Below are 20,297 nucleotides of genomic sequence, written 5' to 3'. Positions count from 1 at the left end.
AGACGGCGAACTCCGCTTCGCCCGACCCAGGGCTCGGACTCGGGCTAAGCCCCGGAAGACGGCGAACTCCGCTCCGCCCGACCCAGGGCTCGGACTCGGGCTAAGCCCCGGAAGACGGCGAACTCCGCTCCACCCGACCCAGGGCTCGGACTTGGGCTCAGACCCAGAAGACGGCGAACTCCGCTCCGCCCGACCCAGGGCTCGGACTTGGGCTCAGCCTCAGAAGACGGCGAACTCCGCTCCACCCGACCCAGGGCTCGGACTTGGGCTCAGACCCAGAAGACGGCGAACTCCGCTCCGCCCGACCCAGGGCTCGGACTTGGGCTCAGCCCCAGAAGACGACGAACTCCGCTTCGCCCGACCCAGGGCTCGGACTTGGGCTCAGACCCAGAAGACGGCGAACTCCGCTCCGCCCGACCCAGGGCTCGGACTTGGGCTCAGCCCCAGAAGACGACGAACTCCGCTTCGCCCGACCCAGGGCTCGGACTTGGGCTCAGCCCCAGAAGACGACGAACTCCGCTTCACCCGACCCCAGGGCTCGGACTCCGCCCTGGCCTCAGCCGACGGTCTCCGCCTCGCCCGACCTAGGGGCTCGGACTCGACCTTGGCCACGGAAGACAGACTCGACCTCGGCTTCGGAGGAGCTTCCACATCGCCCAACCTAGGGCGCAGACCAGCCACGTCAACAGGAGGCGCCATCATCACCCTACCCCAAGCTGACTCGGGCCACGGGGAACAAGACCGGTGTCCCATCTGGCTCGCTCCACCAGATAGGCAATGATGGCGCCCCGCATACTCTGTGACGACGGCGGCTCTCGGCCCCCTTACGGAAGCAAGAGGACGTCAGCAAGGACTCGATAGCCCCGACAGCTGTCCCTCCGCCAGGCTCCAGCGCTCCTCCGACGGCCACGACATCACACAAACCGGGCGCCAAAACCTCTCCGGCCGCCACGATGGCGTGTACTTAGGGCGCTAGCTCTCCCCTGCTAGACACGTAGCACTCTGCTACATCCCCCATTGTACACCTGGATCCTCTCCTTACGCCTATAAAAGGAAGGACCAGGGCCCTCTTAGAGAGGGTTGGCCGCGCGGGGACGAGGACGAGACAGACGCTCGCTTGAAGCCGCTCACTCCCTCTCCCGTGTGGACGCTTGTAACCCCCTACTGCAAGCGCACCCGACCTGGGCGTGGGACGAACACGAAGGCCGCGGGATTTCCACCTCTCTCACGCCTGTCTCCGGCCACCTCACTTCCCCCCTTCGCGCTCGGCCTCGCGTCGACCCATCTGGGCTGGGGCACGCGGCGACATTCACTCGTCGGCTTAGGGACCCCCCGGTCTCGAAACGCCGACAGTTGGCGCGCCAGGTAGGGGCCTGCTGCGTGTTGACGAATAGCTTCCCGTCAAGCTCCAGATGGGCAGTCTCCAGCAACCTCTCCGCCCCGGGACGGTGCTCCGTTTCGGGAGTCTTGAGTTCATGTCCCTCGACGGCAGCTACGACATGATACTCATTCCACCGTCGAGCGACAGCGACAATGGCGGCCGACAGCCCGCCCGCCGGTGGCGAAATCGACGACGTCTTCCCCGCGTGGTGGAAGAACAACCTTCGAGCTCACCCCGCCCTCTTCCCCGCCGACGGAGGGGGAGGCGGGGCAACCAAGGCCAAGCAGGAGGCAGCGCCTCGTCGGCTGTCGAGCGAGTCGATAGCACCAGCACCCCAACGGGGGGGCGCACCGGGCATCGACCTCGCGCTTGAGACGAAGACGAGCGCCGTCTCCCCGCAACGCGCCGATTCCGGGCAAACGGACGACGCCAGCGCGCTCGCGAAAGGCTTGTTGAACGTCACCCTCGTACCTGAGACGACGGTGCAGTCAGTCCCCGACGTGACTTCATCACCGTCTGTCGACCAAGAGGTACCGACCGATTCCCAACCCACGTCTTTCGGATTCAGCCTTGACCCGGCTAGCGGCTTCGCTTTGGCGGGCGCGCTCGTAGAGGCGAGTCCAAACCCTCTGGGGTTTCGTATGCGTTCACCTTGGGACCGGCTGACGGACATCTCGACCTACGGGCCCTCTGGGTCCGAGGAAGACGACGAGCCCAGCTTCTGTTGGGATTTCTCTGGACTTGGCAACCCCAGTGCCATGCGGGACTTCATGACCGCATGCGATTACTGCCTTTCCGACTGTTCCGACGGTAGCCGTAGCCTCGGCGACGAGGACTGTGGCCTAAGCCGCGAATGTTTCCACGTCGATCTAGGGGGTCCCTCCGAAGGCAACCATCTCGGCATGCCGGAGGACGGTGATCTCCCTAGGTCGGTGCCTCGCATTGACATCCCACGGGAGCTAGCTGTGGTCCCCGTTCAGGCGGGGGGCCATGACCCACAGCTCGAGCAAATCCGCGGGGTGCAGGCCAGGCTCGACGAGGGAGCAGGAGCGCTTGAGCCGATCCGCCGGAACGTCGGGCAGGCATGGGCGGGCCAGCCTCCGGCCGGAGAAATACGTCATCTACCCCAAGGCTTCCAGCACCGCGTCGCCGACGATGTCAGGGTCAGGCCGCTACCCGCATCCAGTGGGGTTGGCCAGAACCTGGCTGCAGCAGCAATGCTCCTCCGCGCGATGCCGGAGCCATCAACCACCGAGGGGCGGCGAATCCAGGGAGAGCTCAAGAATCTCCTGGAAGGCGCCGCGGTCCGGCGGGCCGAGAGCTCCACCTCCCGAAGGCAGGGGTACCCCTCGGAACATCATGCCGCGACTTTGAGAGCACCTAGAGGGGGGGGTGAATAGGTGATCCTGTGAAACTTAAACTTATAGCCACAAAAACTTGTTAAGTGTTAGCACAATAATCGCCAAGTGGCTAGAGATGAGTCTCAACAAAACACAATACCACAAGAGATCAAACACAGAGATGACACAGTGGTTTATCCCGTGGTTCGACCAAGACCAACGCTTGCCTACTCCACGTTGTGGCGTCCCAACGGACGAGGGTTGCAATCAACCCCTCTCAAGTGGTCCAAAGACCAACTTGAATACCACGGTGTTTTGCTTTGCCTTTCAATATCCCGTTTGCGAGGAATCTCCACAACTTGGAGCCTCTCGCCCTTACACTTGAGATTCACAAAGAAATATGGAGTAAGGGAGGAACTAGCAACGCACACAAGACTCAAAATCAGAGCAACATCACGCACACAAGTCGCAACAAGAGCTCGCAACACAACTCAATGAGTTCACAACTCAACAAGAGCTCTAGATGCTATCACAATGAACCAAATGCGCGGAATCGATGTCTTGGTGCTTAGGAATGTTGTAGGAATGCTTGGTGTTCTCCTACATGCGCCTAGGGGTCCCTTTTATAGCCCCAAGGCAGCTAGGAGCCGTTGAGAGCAAATCTGGAAGGCCATTCTTGCCTTCTGTCATCGGGCGCACCGGACAGTCCGGTGCACACCGGACAGTGTCCAGTGCCCGATTTCCTTCCTTAAATGGCGAAGCCGACCGTTGGCGGCCAGAGAGCCGTTGGCGCACCGGACATGTCCGGTGCCCCCTTCCGACCGTTGGCCCGGCCACGTGTCGCGCGCAGATTCCGCGGCCGACCGTTGGCTCACCGGACAGTCCGGTGCACACCGGACAGTCCGGTGAATTTTAGCCGTACGCCGTCGGCGAATTCCCGAGAGCGGCCACTTCGCGCCGAGTCAGCCTGGCGCACCGGACGCTGTCCGGTGCACCACTGGACAGTCCGGTGTGCCAGACTGAGCTGAGTCTTGGTTGTACACAGCCAAGCCTTTTTCAACTCTTTTCTTTTCTTCTTCTTTCTGTTTCTAACACTTAGACAAGTATATTAGTACACAAAACCAATGTACTAAGGCTTAGAAACATACCTTTACTCTTGATTTGCACTTTGTCCATCCATGAGCATAAATTCACATTTAAGCACTTGTGTTGGCACTCAATCACCAAAATACTTAGAAATGGCCCAAGGGCACATTTCCCTTTCAATCTCCCCCTTTTTGGTGATTTATGCCAACACAACATAAAGCAACTAGAACAAGTGCAATATCACTTCAAATAAACTCAAATTTATTTTGATTCAATTTTGGCATATATGGATCATCCTTTGCCACCACTTGGTTTGTTTTTGCAAATCAAAACTCAAATTTCTATCTCTAAGTCAAACACACATGTTAAGTCATAAAGAGAGTCATTTCAGGAGTATTTGATTCAGGATTCCAAAAACTCCCCCTTTTCCCATAATCAACATTTCTCCCCACAAGAAGCCAACTTTTGACACGAGAGACAACAAAAGAGTTTTGACAAAACAAAAGGCTCTATTTTACTATTTTCAATATTTCTCAAGTGGTAGCTGATCCATTTATCACTTTGGCCTTTATTTTCTCCCCCTTTGGCATCAAGCACCAAAACGGGATTAATGTTGGCCCTTTTAACCCCATTGCCTCACCAAAATCTTCAATAAGAATACAAAGGCAATGAGAGTACATGAGATGAACTTGGAATAAGTTACCCTCTCATCGGAGTGCAGTGGAAGTCTTTCATGGTCCAAGTCCACCTTTTCCCTTCCAAACCTCCTTTGAGACTAACAAGCAAACTCAAGCACATGGTTAGTCTCAAAGGGTCAAGTTGTAGCACAGCTCCCCCTAAATATGTGCATCACTTGCACAAAGGACTTATGAGGTCCGGGGAGTGTTTGTACAACTTGAGCACCATAAGTAAGCAACGAAATGCATAAAGAACATGATCAAGGGCATAAACACATGTATGCTATAAATCAATCCAAGTTCCGCGAATCTAAGACATTTAGCTCACTACGCAACCTGCAAAAGGTCTTCTCATCTAGAGGCTTGGTAAAGATATCGGCTAGCTGGTTCTCGGTGCTAACATGAAACACTTCGATATCTCCCTTTTGCTGGTGGTCTCTCAAAAAGTGATGCCGGATGTCTATGTGCTTTGTGCGGCTGTGTTCAACAGGATTTTCCGCCATGCGGATAGCACTCTCATTGTCACATAGGAGTGGGACTTTGCTCAAATTGTAGCCAAAGTCCCGAAGGGTTTGCCTCATCCAAAGTAGTTGCGCGCAACACTGCCCTGCGGCAACATACTCGGCCTCAGCGGTGGATAGGGCAACGGAGGTTTGTTTCTTAGAGTTCCACGACACCAGGGACCTTCCTAAGAATTGGCACGTCCCTGATGTACTCTTCCTATCGACCTTACATCCAGCATAGTCGGAATCTGAGTATCCAACCAAGTCAAAGGTAGACCCCTTTGGATACCAGAGCCCGAAGCAAGGCGTAGCAATCAAATATCTAAGAATTCGCTTCACCGCCACTAAGTGACACTCCTTAGGATCGGATTGAAATCTAGCACACATGCATACGCTAAGCATAATATCCGGTCTACTAGCACATAAATAAAGTAAAGACCCTATCATTGACCGGTATGCTTTTTGATCAACGGACTTACCTCCTTTGTTGAGGTCGGTGTGTCCGTCGGTCCCCATCGGAGTTTTTGCGGGCTTGGCGTCCTTCATCCCAAACCGCTTCAGCAAGTCTTGCGTGTACTTTGTTTGGGAGATGAAGGTGCCGTCCTTGAGTTGCTTCACTTGAAACCCAAGGAAGTAGTTCAACTCGCCCATCATCGACATCTCAAATTTCTGCGTCATCACCCTGCTAAACTCTTCACAAGACTTTTGATTAGTAGAACCAAATATTATGTCATCGACATAAATTTGGCACACAAAAAGATCACCATTGCAAGTCTTAGTAAAAAGAGTTGGATCGGCTTTCCCAACCTTGAAAGCATTAGCAATTAAAAAGTCTCTAAGGCATTCATACCATGCTCTTGGGGCTTGCTTAAGTCCATAGAGCGCCTTAGAGAGCTTACACACATGGTCGGGGTACCGTTCATCCTCGAAGCCAGGGGGTTGCTCTACGTACACCTCCTCCTTGATCGACCCGTTGAGGAACGCGCTCTTCACATCCATTTGGTACAACCTGAAAGAATGGTGAGCGGCATATGCTAGCAAGATACGAATTGATTCTAGCCTAGCCACAGGAGCAAAAGTCTCCTCAAAGTCCAAACCTGCGACTTGGGCATAACCTTTTGCCACAAGTCGAGCCTTGTTCCTCGTCACCACCCCGTGCTCGTCCTGTTTGTTGCGGAACACCCACTTGGTTCCCACAACATTTTGCTTGGGACGAGGCACCAGTGTCCAAACTTCATTGCGCTTGAAGTTGTTGAGTTCCTCCTGCATGGCCAATACCCAATCCGGATCTAGCAAGGCCTCCTGTATCCTGAAAGGCTCAATAGAAGAGACAAAGGAGTAATGCTCACAAAAATTAACTAATCGAGATCGAGTAGTTACTCCCTTACTAATGTCACCCAAAATTTGGTCGACGGGATGATCCCTTTGAATCACCGCTCGAACTTGGGTTGGAGGTGCCGGTCGCGCTTCTTCCTCCATCACATGATCATCTTGTGCTTCCCCTTGATCACACGCCTCCTTTTGATGAACCTGTTCATCGTCTTGAGTTGGGGGATGCACCGTTGTTGAGGAAGAAGGTTGATCTCGTTCATCTTGTTCCTGTGGCCGCACTTCTCCAATCGCCATGGTTCGTATAGCGGCCGTCGGAACATCTTCTTCATCTACATCATCATAATCAACAACTTGCTCTCTTGGAGAGCCATTAGTCTCATCAAATACAACGTCGCTAGAGACTTCAACCAAACCCGATGATTTGTTGAAGACTCTATACGCCTTAGTATTTGAGTCATAACCTAACAAAAACCCTTCTACAGCTTTGGGAGCAAATTTAGAATTTCTACCCTTCTTCACTAGAATATAGCACCTGCTCCCAAATATACGAAAGTAAGATACATTGGGTTTGTTACCGGTGAGTAGCTCATACGAAGTCTTCTTGAGGAGGCGATGAAGGTAGACCCTGTTGATGGCGTGGCAAGCCGTGTTCACGGCTTCCGACCAAAAACGCTCGGGGGTCTTGAATTCTCCAAGCATCGTCCTCGCCATATCGATTAGCGTCCTGTTCTTCCTCTCTACCACACCATTTTGTTGTGGTGTGTAGGGAGCGGAGAACTCGTGCTTGATCCCTTCCTCCTCAAGGAATTCCTCCACTTGAAGGTTCTTGAACTCGGACCCATTGTCGCTCCTTATCTTCTTCACCTTGAGCTCAAACTCATTTTGAGCTCTCCTGAGGAAGCGCTTGAGGGTCCCTTGGGTTTCAGACTTATCCTGCAAAAAGAACACCCAAGTGAAGCGGGAAAAGTCATCAACAACAACTAAACCATACTTACTTCCTCCTATGCTTAGATAGGCGACGGGTCCGAAGAGGTCCATATGTAGCAGCTCCAGGGGTCTTGATGTGGTCATCACATTCTTGCTGTGATGCGCTCCTCCCACCTGTTTACCTGCCTGACAAGCTGCACAAGGTCTATCTTTTTCGAATTGTACGTTAGTCAAACCTATCACGTGTTCTCCCTTTAGAAGCTTGTGAAGGTTCTTCATCCCCACATGTGCTAAGCGGCGATGCCACAGCCAGCCCATGCTAGTCTTAGCAATTAAGCATGCATCTAGACCGGCCTCTTCTTTTGCAAAATCAACTAAGTAAAGCTTGTCGTCTAATACACCCTTAAAGGCTAGTGAACCATCACTTCTTCTAAAGACAGACACATCTACATTTGTAAAAAGACAATTATATCCCATATTGCATAGTTGACTAACAGATAGCAAATTGTAACCAAGAGACTCAACTAAAAACACATTGGAGATAGAGTGCTCATTAGAAATTGCAATTTTACCTAACCCTTTTACCTTGCCTTGATTCCCATCACCGAATATAATTGAATCTTGGGAATCCTTATTCTTGACGTAGGAGGTGAACATCTTCTTCTCCCCCGTCATATGGTTTGTGCATCCGTTGTCGATAATCCAGCTTGAACCCCCGGATGCATAAACCTGCAAGGCAAATTTAGGCTTGGGTCTTAGGTACCCAACTCATGTTGGGTCCTACAAGGTTAGTGCAAATATCCTTAGGGACCCAAATGCAAGTTTTGTCTCCCTTGCATTTTGCCCCTAACTTCCTAGCAACTATTTTCCTATCCTTTCTACAAATAGCAAAGGAAGCATTTAAAGCACAATAAATTGTAGAAGGTTCATTCACTATTTTCCTAGGAGCATGAATAATATTCTTTCTAGGCACATGATGAATAGCATTTCTCCTAGACATATTTCTACCATGCATATAGGAAGAACTAGAAGCAAACATGACATGAGAGTCAAAATCATCATAAGCATTATAACTCCTATAAGCATTTCTAGTTTGTCTCCTATCATGATACATAAAAGCATGGTTCCTTTTAGTACTACTAGCCATAGGAGCCTTCCCTTTCTCCTTGGCGGAGATAGGAGCCTTATGGCTTGTCAAGTCCTTGGCTTCCCTCTTGTAGCCAAGTCCATCCTTAATTGAGGGGTGTCTACCAATCGTGTAGGCAGCCCTTGCAAATTTCAGCTTATCAAATTCATTCTTGCTAGTCTTAAGTTGGGCATTAAGACTAGCCAATTCCTCATTTAATTTGGAAATTGAAACTAAATGATCACTACAAGCATCAATGTCAAAATCTTTACACCTATTGCAAGTTTCAACAATTTCTACACAAGATGTTGATTTACTAGCTATTTCTAACTTAGCATTCAAATCATCATTAACACTTTTTAATTTAGAGATGGATTCATGACAAGTAGATAATTCACTAGAGAGCATTTCATTCCTTTTAATTTCTAGAGCAAGAGAATTTTGTGCACTAACAAATTTATCATGCTCCTCATATAAAAGATCCTCTTGTTTTTCTAGTAATCTATTCTTGTCATTCAAAGCATCAATCAACTCATTAATCTTATTAATTTTAGATCTATCTAATCCCTTGAATAAGCATGAGTAATCTATCTCATCATCATCACTAGACTCATCCTCACTTGAAGAAGCATAAGTACTAGTATTATGAGTGCTTACTTTCTTCTCCCTTGCCATGAGGCAAGTGTGACGCTCGTTGGGGAAGAGGGATGACTTGTTGAAGGCGGTGGCGGCGAGTCCTTCATTGTCGGAGTCAGAGGAGGAGCAATCTGAATCCCACTCCTTTCCGATATGTGCCTCGCCCTTGGCCTTCTTGTAATGCTTCTTCTTCTCCCTTTTGTTTCCCTTTTCCTGGTCACTTTCATTATCGGGACAGTTAGCAATGAAATGACTAATCTTACCACATTTGAAGCACGAGCGCTTCTCCTTTGTCTTGGTCTTGCTTGGCTGTCCCTTGCGACCTTTAAGCGCCGTCTTGAAGCGCTTAATGATGAGGGCCATCTCCTCATTATTTAGCCCGGCCGCCTCAACTTGCGCCACCTTGCTCGGTAGCGCCTCCTTGCTCCTCGTTGCCTTGAGAGCAGTGGGTTGAGTCTCATGAATAGGACCGTTCAACGCGTCGTCCACATATCTTGCCTCCTTGATCATCATTCGCCCGCTTACGAACTTCCCCAGAACTTCTTCGGGCGACATCTTGGTGTACCTAGAATTTTCACAAATATTGTTCACCAAATGAGGATCAAGAACGATAAAGGACCTTAGCATTAGGCGGACGACGTCGTGATCCGTCCATCGCGTGCTTCCGTAGCTCCTTATTTTGTTGATAAGGGTCTTGAGCCGGTTGTATGTTTGAGTTGGCTCCTCGCCCCTTATCATTGCGAACCGTCCAAGCTCGCCCTCCACCAACTCCATCTTGGTGAGCAAGGTGACATCATTCCCCTCATGAGAGATCTTGAGGGTGTCCCAGATCTGCTTGGCATTGTCCAAGCCGCTCACCTTATGGTACTCGTCCCTGCACAAAGAGGCTAGCAACACAGTAGTAGCTTGTGCATTTTTATGAATCTGTTCATTAATAAACATGGGACTATCCGTACTATCAAAGTGCATTCCACTTTCTACAATCTCCCATATGCTAGGATGGAGAGAGAACAAGTGACTACGTATTTTGTGACTCCAAAATCCGTAGTCCTCTCCATCAAAATGAGGAGGTTTACCAAGTGGAATAGATAATAAATGAGCATTAGTACTTTGAGGAATACGAGAGTAATCAAAAGAAAAGTTCGAATTGACCGGTTTCTTTCTCTCGTATTCGTTGTGGTCGTCGTCCTTTTGGGAGGAAGTAGACTCATCGCTGTCGTAGTAGACGATCTCCTTGATGCGTCTTGTCTTCTTCTTCTTCCCATCTTTGCGTCTGTGGCCCGAGCCTGAGTCGTTGGACTTGTCATCCCTTGGCTCGTTGACGAAGGACTCCTTCTCCTTGTCGTTGATCACGATTCCCTTCCCTTTAGGATCCATCTCTTCGGGCGGTTAGTCCCTTTGTGAAGAGAACGGCTCTGATACCAATTGAGAGCACCTAGAGGGGGGGGGTGAATAGGTGATCCTGTGAAACTTAAACTTATAGCCACAAAAACTTGTTAAGTGTTAGCACAATAATCGTCAAGTGGCTAGAGATGAGTCTCAACAAAACACAATACCACAAGAGATCAAACACAGAGATGACACAGTGGTTTATCCCGTGGTTCGACCAAGACCAACGCTTGCCTACTCCACGTTGTGGCGTCCCAACGGACGAGGGTTGCAATCAACCCCTCTCAAGCGGTCCAAAGACCAACTTGAATACCACGGTGTTTTGCTTTGCCTTTCAATATCCCGTTTGCGAGGAATCTCCACAACTTGGAGCCTCTCGCCCTTACACTTGAGATTCACAAAGAAATACGGAGTAAGGGAGGAACTAGCAACGCACACAAGACTCAAAATCAGAGCAACAACACGCACACAAGTCGCAACAAGAGCTCGCAACACAACTCAATGAGTTCACAACTCAACAAGAGCTCTAGATGCTATCACAATGAACCAAATGCGCGGAATCGATGTCTTGGTGCTTAGGAATGTTGTAGGAATGCTTGGTGTTCTCCTCCATGCGCCTAGGGGTCCCTTTTATAGCCCCAAGGCAGCTAGGAGCCGTTGAGAGCAAATCTGGAAGGCCATTCTTGCCTTATGTCATCGGGCGCACCGGACAGTCCGGTGCACACCGGACAGTGTCCGGTGCCCGATTTCCTTCCTTAAATGGCGAAGCCGACCGTTGGCGGCCAGAGAGCCGTTGGCGCACCGGACATGTCCGGTGCACACCGGACAGTCCGGTGCCCCCTTCCGACCGTTGGCCCGGCCACGTGTCGCGCGCAGAGTCCGCGGCCGACCGTTGGCCCGGCCGACCGTTGGCTCACCGGACAGTCCGGTGCACACCGGACAGTCCGGTGAATTTTAGCCGTACGCCGTCGGCGAATTCCCCAGACTGAGCTGAGTCTTGGTTGTACACAGCCAAACCTTTTTCAACTCTTTTCTTTTCTTCTTCTTTCTGTTTCTAACACTTAGACAAGTATATTAGTACACTAAGGCTTAGAAACATACCTTTACTCTTGATTTGCACTTTGTCCATCCATGAGCATAAATTCACATTTAAGCACTTGTGTTGGCACTCAATCACCAAAATACTTAGAAATGGCCCAAGGGCACATTTCCCTTTCAGACTTCCCGATTCATGCGGGAAGCCTCGGTCTACACCGGGCGCACGCGCGCCACAGCGCCTGCGGCCCCGGGTCGCCTCGGCAACGAGCACCATCACCGCGACCGTCGAGCCCACCTCGACGAGAGGGTGCGCCGAGGCTACCACCCCAGGCGCGGGGGACGCTATGACAGCGGGGAGGATCGGAGTCCCTCGCCCGAACCACCCGGTCCGCAGGCCTTCAGCCGGGCCATACGACGGGCGCCGTTCCCGACCCGGTTCCGACCCCCGACTACTATCACAAAGTACTCGGGGGAGACGAGACCGGAACTGTAGCTCGCGGACTACCGTCTGGCCTGCCAACTGGGTGGAACGGACGATGACAACCTCATCATCCGTAACCTTCCCCTGTTCCTCTCCGACACCGCTCGCGCCTGGTTGGAGCACCTGCCTCCGGGGCAGATCTCCAACTGGGACGACCTAGTCCAAGCTTCCACCGGCAATTTCCAGGGCACGTACGTGCGCCCCGGGAATTTTTGGGACCTCTGAAGCTGCCGACAGTAGCCGGGAGAGTCTCTCCGAGACTACATCCGGCGATTCTCGAAGCAGCGCACCGAGCTGCCCAACATCACCGACTCAGATGTCATCGGCGCGTTCCTCGCTGGCACCACCTGCCGCGACCTGGTGAGCAAACTGGGTCGCAAGACCCCCACCAGGGCGAGCGAGCTGATGGACATCGCCACCAAGTTCGCCTCCGGCCAGGAGGCGGTCGAGGCTATCTTCTGAAAGGACAAGCAGCCCCAGGGCCGCCCATCGGAAGACGCCCCCGAGGCGTCAGCTCAGCGCGGCGCCAAGAAGGGCAAGAAGAAGTCGCAAGCGAAACGCGACACCGCTGACGCGGACCTTGTCGCCGCTGCCGAGTACAAGAACCCTCGGAAACCCCCCGGAGCTGCCAACCTCTTCGACAAGATGCTCAAGGAGCCGTGCCCCTATCACCAGGGGTCCGTCAAGCACACCCTTGAGGAGTGCGTCATGCTTCGGCGCCACTTCCACAGGGCCGGGCCACCCGCGGAGGGTGGCAGGGCCCACGACGACGACAAGAAGGAAGATCACCAGGCATGAGAGTTCCCCGAGGTCCGCGACTGCTTCATGATCTACGGTGGGCAGGCGGCGAACGCCTCGGCTCGGCACCGCAAGCAAGAGCGTCGGGAGGTCTGTTCGGTGAAGGTGGCGGCGCCAGTCTACCTAGACTGGTTCGACAAGCCCATCACCTTCGACCGAGCCGACCACCCCGACCATGTGCCGAGCCCGGGGAAATACCCGCTCGTCGTCGACCCCATCATCGGTGACATCAGGCTCACCAAGGTCCTCATGGATGGAGGCAGCAACCTCAACATCATCTACGCCGAGACCCTCGGGCTCCTGCGTGTCGATCTGTCCTCGGTCCGGGCAGGCGCTGCGCCTTTCCATGGGATCATCCCCGGGAAGCGCGTCCAGCCCCTCGGACAACTCGACCTTCCCGTCTGCTTCGGAACACCCTCCAACTTCCGAAGGGAGACCCTGACGTTCGAGGTGGTCGGGTTCCGAGGAACCTACCACGCGGTACTGGGGAGGCCATGCTACGCGAAGTTCATGGCCGTCCCCAACTACACCTACCTGAAGCTCAAGATGTTGGGCCCCAACGGGGTCATCACCGTCGGCCCCACGTACAAACACGCGTTCGAATGCGACGTGGAGTGCGTGGAGTACGCCGAGGCCCTCACCGAGTCCGAGGCCCTCATTGCCGACCTGGAGAGCCTCTCTAAGGAGGTGCCAGACGTGAAGCGTCATGCCGGCAACTTCGAGCCAGTGGAGACGGTTAAGTCCGTCCCCCTCGACCCCAGCAGTGACGCCTCCAAGCAAGTCCGGATCGGCTCCGAGCTCGATCCCAAATAGGAAGCAGTGCTCGTCGACTTTCTCCGCGCGAACGCCGACGTCTTCGCGTGGAGTCCCTCGGACATGCCCGACATACCGAGGGATGTCGCCGAGCACTCGCTGGACATTCGAGCCGGAGTCCGACCCGTCAAGCAGCCTCTGCGCCGATTCGACAAGGAGAAGCGCAGAGCCATAGGCGAGGAGATCCACAAGCTAATGGCGGCAGGGTTCATCAAAGAGGTATTCCATCCCGAATGGCTTGCCAACCCTGTGCTTGTGAGAAAGAGAGGGGGAAATGGCAGATGTGTGTAGACTACACTGGTCTCAACAAAGCATGTCCGAAGGTTCCCTACCCTCTGCCTCGCATCGATCAAATCGTGGATTCCACTGCTGGGTGCGAAACCCTGTCTTTCCTCGATGCCTACTCAGGGTATCACCAAATCAGGATGAAAGAGTCCGACCAGCTCGCGACTTCTTTCATCACACCCTTCGGCATGTACTGCTATGTCACCATGCCGTTCGGCTTGAGGAATGCGGGCGCGACGTACCAGCGGTGCATGAACCATGTGTTCGGCGAACACATTGGCCGCACGGTCGAGGCCTACGTCGATGACATCGTAGTCAAGACGAGGAAAGCCTCCGACCTCCTTTCCGACCTTGAAGTTACATTCCGATGTCTCAAGGCGAAAGGTGTCAAGCTCAATCCCGAAAAGTGTGTCTTCGGGGTGCCCCGAGGCATGCTCGTGGGGTTCATCGTCTCCGAGCGGGGCATCGAAGCCAACCCGGAGAAGATCGCAGCCATCACCAGCATGGGGCCCATCAAGGACTTGAAAGGCGTACAGAGGGTCATGGGATGTCTCGCGGCTCTGAGCCGCTTCATCTCACGCCTCGGCGAAAGAGGTCTACCTCTGTACCGCCTCTTAAGGAAGGCCGAGTGCTTCACTTGGACCCCTGAGGCCGAGGAAGCCCTCGGGAACCTGAAGGCGCTCCTCACGAAGGCGCCTATCTTGGTGCCCCCAGCTGCCGGAGAAGCCCTCTTGATCTACGTCGCCGCGACCACTCAGGTGGTTAGCGCCACGATTGTGGTCGAGAGGCAAGAAGAGGGGCATGCATTGCCCGTTCAGAGGCCAGTCTACTTCGTCAGCAAGGTACTGTCCGAAACCAAGATCCGCTACCCACAAGTTCAGAAGCTGCTGTACGCGGTGATCCTGACGCGGCGGAAGCTGCGACACTACTTCGAGTCTCATCCGGTAACTGTGGTGTTGTCCTTCCCCCTGGGGGAGATCATCCAGTGCCGAGAGGCCTCGGGTAGGATTGCAAAGTGGGCGGTGGAAATCATGGGCGAAACAATCTCGTTCGCCCCTCGGAAGGCCATCAAGTCCCAGGTCCTGGCGGACTTCGTGGCCGAATGGGTCGACACCCAGCTCCCAACAGCTCCGATCCAACCGGAGCTCTGGACCATGTTCTTCGACGGGTCGCTGATGAAGACAGGAGCCGGCGCAGGCCTCCTCTTCATCTCGCCCCTCGGGAAGCACCTACGCTACGTGCTACGCCTCCATTTCCCGGCATCCAACAATGTGGCAGAGTACGAGGCTCTGGTCAACGGATTGCGGATCGCCATCGAGCTAGGGGTCCGACGCCTCGACGCTCGCGGTGACTCGCAGGTCGTCATCGACCATGTCATGAAGAACTCCCACTGCCGCGAACCTGAAGATGGAGGCCTACTGCGATGAGGTTCGGCGCCTGGAAGACAAGTTCTACGGGCTCGAGCTCAACCACATCGCTCGGCGCTACAACAAGACTGCGGACGAGCTGGCTAAAATAGCCTCGGGGCGAACAACGGTTCCCCCGAACGTCTTCTCCCGAGATCTGCATCAGCCCTCCGTCAAGACCGACGGCACGCAGGCACCCTCGGCCCAGCCCGAGGCACCCTCGGCACAGTCCGAGGCGCCCTCGGCTCGGCCCGAGGCACCCTCGGTCCAGCCCGAGGTACCCTCGGCACAGTCCGAGGCACCCTCGGCTTGGCCCGAGGCACCCTCGGTTCAGCCCGAGGTACCCTCGGCCCCCGAGGGAGAGACGCTGCACGTCGGGGGGGAGCGAAGCGGGGTCACGCCTGATCAAAACTAGCAGACCCCGTACCTGCAATATCTCCACCGAGGAGAGCTACCCTCCGACCGAGCCGAAGCTCGGCGGGTGGCGCGGCGCACCAAGTCGTTCGTCTTGCTGGGAGATGAGAAGGAGCTCTACCACCGCAGCCCCTCTGGCATCCTGCAGCGATGCATCTCCATCGCCGAAGGTTAGGAACTCCTGCGAGAGATACACTCGGGGGCTTGCGGCCATCACGCAGCGCCTCGAGCCCTTGTCGGGAATGCTTTCCGACAAGGCTTCTACTGGCCCACGGCGGTGGCCGACACTACTAGAATTGTCCGCACCTGCGAAGGGTGTCAGTTCTACGCAAGGCAGACCCACCTGCCCGCTCAGGCTCTGCAGACGATACCCATCACCTGGCCTTTTGCTGTGTGGGGTCTGGACCTCGTCGGCCCCTTGCAGAAAGCACCCGGGGGCTACACGCACCTGTTGGTCGCCATCGATAAATCCTCCAAGTGGATCGAGGTCCGACCCCTAAACAGCATCAGGTCCGAGCAGGCGGTGGCGTTCTTCACCAACATCATCCATCGCTTCGGGGTCCCGAACTCCATCATCGCCGACAACGGCACCCAGTTCACCGGTAGGAAGTTCCTGGACTTCTGCGAGGATCACCACATCCGGGTGGACTGGGCCGCCGTGGCTCACCCCATGTCAAATGGGCAAGTAGAGCGTGCCAACGGCATGATTCTGCAAGGACTCAAGCCTCGGATCTACAACGACCTCAACAAGTTCGGCAAGCGATGGATGATGAACTCCCCTCGGTGGTCTGGAGCCTGAGGACAATGCCGAGCCGAGCCACGGGCTTCACGCCGTTCTTTCTGGTCTATGGGGCCGAGGCCATCTTGCCCACAGACTTAGAATACGGTTCCCCGAGGACGAGGGCCTACACCGACCAAAGCAACCAAGCTAGTCGAGAGGACTCGTTGGACCAGCTGGAGGAGGCTCGGGACAAGGCCTTACTACACTCGGCGCGGTACCAGCAGTCCCTGCGACGCTACCACGCCCGAGGGGTCCGGTCCCGAGACCTCTAGGTGGGCGACCTGGTGCTTCGGCTGCGACAAGACGCCCGAGGGCGGCACAAGCTCACGCCCCCCTGGGAGGGGCCGTTCGTCATCGCCAAAGTTCTGAAGCCCAGAACGTACAAGCTGGCCAACAGTCAAGGCGAGGTCTACGGCAATGCCTGGAACATCCAACAGCTACGTCGCTTCTACCCTTAAGATGTTTTCAAGTTGTTCATATACCTCGCTCCCACGCAAAGTTTAGTCATCAAGGAAGGGTTGGCCTCGCCTCGGCAAAGCCCGACCCTCCCTCGGGGGCTAAAAGGGGGGAACCCCCTCTGCGTCGAAATTTTCCTCGAAAAAAGATCTTTTCTGCCAGAATGTCTTTCGTGCTTTTTGACTACTTTGAAAGTGGATCCTGAAAACGACGGAGTACACATAAGCAGCCAAGGCTGACCGAGCCGAGGGACTCCTACGCCTCCGGGATATGGATACCTCACTCATCACCTTCTACGATAAGTAACTCACGTTCGGATAAGTGATTCCGCCAAAGCGATTCTTCAAGCCTTCTCGACTGCGTCGGTGACAGAACCCCATGGACGGGTAAGAGTGCGCGTAAGCGGCAAGGCCGACCGAGCCGAGGGACTCCTACGCCTCCGGGATACGGATACCTCACTCATCACCTTCCGTGAGAAGCGACTCTCGCTCGCACAAGCAATTCCGTTACCGACAAAAAAGTCCAGATACTCGAAACAAGAGGAAAAGGGACGCAACTTTACAACACGGTGAGGGTGTGTGTTGGCCTCGGCGGCCGCAGAAAACACACGCTACAAGATAATCCGATCCTGCAGTCTCGGATCTTGACGGCTAAAGGGAGCAGCAGCACCCTCGGCGTCAACAACACTTTCAGCGAGGCCTGACCTAGCCTCAGACGGCGACGCGGTCCAAGGGTCTCAGCTCTGAAGGACAACGTCATCACCAAGCCCGGGCCATCGCCGCCAGGGTCTTCCCCGAGCAGGCAGCTCGGCCGATCACCCGGGGCCTCGGCCAGCTGTCCTCTGAGGACATCAGCCCGGCCCGAGGCCTCGGCAGTTTAATTCCGGTGTCGATCCCGCTAACAGACGACCCGGCCAGGCTCCGGCCGACCAGGTCTCCTTTTTGAGCCAACTTTGCCTCTGTTCACGCTGACACCGCTACCCCTGGCCTCGGCTCATCGAAGAGCGGTCGAGGGGTTTCCTCTAACTAAGCAAGGGAAGCCTCGGACAACAAGGCTGACCGAGCCGAGGGACTCCTACGCCTCCGGGATATGGATACCTCACTCGTCACCTTTACACGGGGCGACTCACGCTTGGTGAAGCGGTTCAGACAACCAACAGGCGAGTCTTAGTGCTCGAAAATGAGGAAAAAACACGGCTCCGTGCCGAAATTACATACATGTTCAGGCCTCAACAACCACGATGAACAAAAACACTGACATTCGAAGTGCCATTACAGACGGAACTCTGGTTCCGTCCCCGCGGGTATGTACAACCTCCACACCGGGGAGCCTGCGGGGCGACGAGCACCGGGGGACCCGCCAGCGACCTCTGCAGCAGCAGCCATGGTCCTAGGATGGACGCGGCCGCCGGAGGGCTCTCGTTCGCGTTCCCGCTCAAGGGACGCGAACCAGCTATTAAAGCCAAAGAGCGGGCCGCTCCAAAGCGCACCGGCAGGTCCTCGCTCCCGTCCTCGCCACGAAAGCGAGGAAGAGGGCGGAATGTTGCATCCTAGCTGGGCAGCAATAGTTTGCCTTCCCCGGTATGGCTGGAGGACGTCTCCTCCGCAGAGCTGGAGGATGGTTGCCACCACCAGAAGCTGGAAGAAGAGGTGGCCAGCCGGCCCGCGCGGGAGGTAGAGCCCCGGCTCGCCTCGCTCCCCGCCCCAGCAAGGATGACGAACATCCTTGAGGCTGAGGGCGGGACCAAGATCACAGCCTGGCTTGCCTCTCCCCATCCAGGGGCTGGAGGTCACCGTTTTGGGTGACCACCGGCGGAGGGGTGCAACCGGGCTGTATGATGAAAATCCTTGAAGCCGAACGATGGCTGAAAGGTACCAACTCCCGCGGAGTTGCGTTCCCCCAACGACAAGGCGGAAAGACGGCAGGTATCCCCCATCCGGGGGCTTGGAAGGTGGAAAGACACGATGCATAAGGAAGCGCGAAGACATGGTCGCCTTCGAAGGGGGTCACCCTCCTTTTAAAGGCGACTCTCCTTACTTGCGTCCCCAGCCGTCGTGGGCTTAGTCTTCTCCAACACGCTCCAAGGCCCTCCTCCTACGGCGCGGGGGCTGGGTCCCACACGTCATGCAAGCCGGCTCAAAGCAGAAGAAGACAAACCGCCGTGCAAGATGCGTACAACCGCCCAGCGGTTACAAGCAGCTCTCCACTTTTGCCCAGACCAACGGGCGAAAGGTCGGGCAGCCATGCAGGCGGCATGCAACCGCGCCAAGTGGGCGCACTTCTCCGACTCCCAACACGCCCAGCATGGAGGCCCAGGCCCACACGTCATGCAACCGGCGCGCCGAATGCTTCGTGCATGCAACTGCACCGCCACTTGCGCCACCACCGTGCCTCCTCGACTACGGAACCAGTACCGCGACTCGAGGCGACCCAGAACACGACCCAACAGCGCCAGCCTGGCGCGACGGTCAATGCGACCAAAAATGGGCCGGCATATAATGGCGGTGGCAGGCGGGCAGGAGTAGCGGTCACGTCGTCAGCCAAGCCTACGTCCCATCCAGGAGCGACGAGAGAACCCTCTCTCACGGCGTGAAGACAACGCGCCCGTGTTCCGTTCCTCGAACGGCTCGCGCACGCGCAACGGCCGCCCCGCGAACCGCTCGCCCCGTCGCATTAACTCCGCGGCGGGACAGGCGGCGCCTCTGGCAGGAGAAGCGGGCGACGCTTCGCCTTCGCCATAATGACCGCGTCAGAAAAGGTACGCCGCGTCGTTCGATTTCGTATCCTTTTCCTTTTTTCCTCTTTCTCTCTCTTGCAACAGGGACCGGGAAAGGGGGATACCCCAAAAAGGATCCTTCCCCATGAAGGAACCAGGCTCCGAGCCTCCCTACTGATCAGAGGTTCGAAGGCTGGCCCCTCGGAAGGGTTCAACAGCCGCCTCAGAGCACGTGGGCTCCACACCCACTACTGGTCAGAGGTTCGAAGGCCGGCCCCTCGGAAGGGTTCAACGGCCGCCTCAGGCTACTCGGGATCCGCGCCCACTACTGATCAGGGGTTCGAAGGCTGGCCCCCGAAGGGTTCACAGCCGCCTCAGACATAGAGCGAGGGATGACCATGGGTACGTTCGATACATAACCGAGGCTCGGGCTGCGCTCCCGAGGTACCCTAGGACATTTCTGAGACCAGCGGGAACGATCTTGTAACGGAATCCCATCGGAGGGAGGCATCGAGCCCTCGGATCCCGTCGCCAGGGGACCGGGTCTGGCAGATCACCCGCAGGTACTTTTGGGCGTGCCTCTGGGCCTCTAGCCGACCCCTAACGAATGGGGCACGGACGTCCACTCGGATTACCCGCCTGCAGCTCACCGGAGACACCATGTTCGGCGCCCACCGAGGGCAACATGGCGCTTTCCCCCCCTCCTCCTTGT

Source organism: Zea mays, chromosome 5 (assembly GCF_902167145.1).
Source record: "Zea mays cultivar B73 chromosome 5, Zm-B73-REFERENCE-NAM-5.0, whole genome shotgun sequence".
Taxonomy (NCBI): Eukaryota; Viridiplantae; Streptophyta; class Magnoliopsida; order Poales; family Poaceae; genus Zea; species Zea mays.
Note: the sequence above shows the minus strand (reverse complement) of the source record.